The sequence below is a fragment of the Triticum dicoccoides genome, chromosome 6A, assembly GCF_002162155.2.
Source record: "Triticum dicoccoides isolate Atlit2015 ecotype Zavitan chromosome 6A, WEW_v2.0, whole genome shotgun sequence".
Classification (NCBI taxonomy): domain Eukaryota; kingdom Viridiplantae; phylum Streptophyta; class Magnoliopsida; order Poales; family Poaceae; genus Triticum; species Triticum dicoccoides.
In genome coordinates this window covers 595,065,479-595,067,137 of record NC_041390.1, presented here as the reverse complement: position 1 = coordinate 595,067,137, position 1,659 = coordinate 595,065,479, and the positions used below count along the sequence as shown (strand labels likewise).

The 1,659-nt window shown below is 42.4% G+C and overlaps 1 long non-coding RNA gene across 1 annotated transcript; it reads left to right on the top strand.

Annotated features, from left to right (window-relative positions):
• The first annotated feature begins 6 nt into the window (after positions 1 to 6).
• On the top strand, positions 7 to 1,066 carry LOC119314415. The gene is made up of 2 exons (XR_005152310.1): positions 7 to 482; positions 668 to 1,066. It is a non-coding gene; the product is annotated as an uncharacterized LOC119314415 (long non-coding RNA).
• The last annotated feature ends 593 nt before the right edge of the window (positions 1,067 to 1,659 follow it).

Here is a 1,659-nt window from a genome sequence, read left to right as displayed (position 1 = left end):
CGTGGCCGTGACCTGCCTCAGGCCGTCGTCGCACACCAACACCCGTCTCTGCCCCCGCCTCTCCCACGCGCATCTCGAGCGGGTCTTCCGCCCCAAACGACGACAAGAGGCACCGCGCGGCTCATCCCGACGATGCCTCCGGGGATGCAGGGAACGACAGAGCCGCCGCTGGACGTGGCTATTGCCGCTGGCCGCCCCTCTGCCATGGCTTTTGCCGCTGGCTGCTGCCCAAAGCATTGCCGCGACGACCCCCGCACTCAGGCCCTCCCCTTGCCGCCGCGAACTTCTCCCCCTACCACCGTGACCTTCTTCCCCTTGCGCCGCGACCTTCTTCCACCTTCCTCCTACACCCTTCGGCCGCGAGGCAACGCTCGAACTAGCCAAATGGGTCAGCGCCCACCACCTGCGTGCCACCCAACACAGATCGACGCCCGGGCAACGTGGGATATCCCTCCTCCCAATGCGTCTCTACCATCCTGTAGGTATTTTCCCTCCCTGTCTTCTCTGAACTCTCACTTCGGGATTATTTGACCTTCTTTGAGTATTTGTTATTAAGTTTGTTCTCTGAAAAACTAAACTTGGAAGACCCCTTTCATATATCTGATGGTGGTTTGAGGTTTGAGCATAGTTAAACTGCACTTTGACAAAAAAATGTGAACAAATGCAGGTCTGTCCCATTTGTTTGGTCACGACGGTGCTCTCATTTGAGCAGCCATAGCATCACGGAAGCTCTTCAAAAAATGGACCTGATGGTGGTCCATGTGAGCAGCCATAGAAAAAAATCTCTACCAGATATCTAAATTCTTCAAACATAGCACTGTGTTATCTTTTTCGTTTGTAGGCTGCTCTATAGAATTGTAATAGTAGCATGGTCAGATTCAGATTATAATGTGCCATTCTGTAACACACTATGTTCCATTTTTAGTTCAAAGTCTAGCAGAGATTTCAGTTTAGGAAAAGGTTTTTGTAAATTACAGTATGAGCCATTTCCAGCTCATGTTCAGCAGAGTTTTCAGTTTCACGAAAGATTTTGTGGAAAACAAACTATAAGCCATTTTCAGTTCAAGTAACATGACATGTGCAGCATGAAACCTAGTTGCCACAAAATGAAATGTGCGGCATATATTCCAGTATGTGGACAAAAAGAGAACGACGAATTTTATGATTACTTAGTCATGCATTTCCGAGTCATGATGGTGGAAAGTTCATAGGAAGTTTAAACAAAAAAATAGAGTAGTTCAAAAATAAAATAGCATTTAGAAGCGGATATTCCATAGTTTCTAAAAATAAAAAAACAAGAAATTCGAATTTTAAAAATAGAGAAGTTCAAAAATCATAAAAAGGGACCTTTCATTGTTTCTAGAATTAACAAAATTCTAGAAGTTCAAATTAAAAATAACGGGCGGTCCAATATTTATTACAAAACTAGGATATTTCCATTACTAAAAGAAATAATCAAGAAGTACAAATTACAATAATAGAGAAGTTCTATATAAATAAAAAACTTTGATTTTCCTCGTTACTAAATAATAAACCAAGAAGTTCAATTTCAAAAAAAATGGAGGAGTTCTATATTTATTACAAAAACTCGAATTTTTCCTGTTACTAATGAATAAATCGAGAAGTTCAGTTCGAAATAACCAAGAAGTTGTATAATGT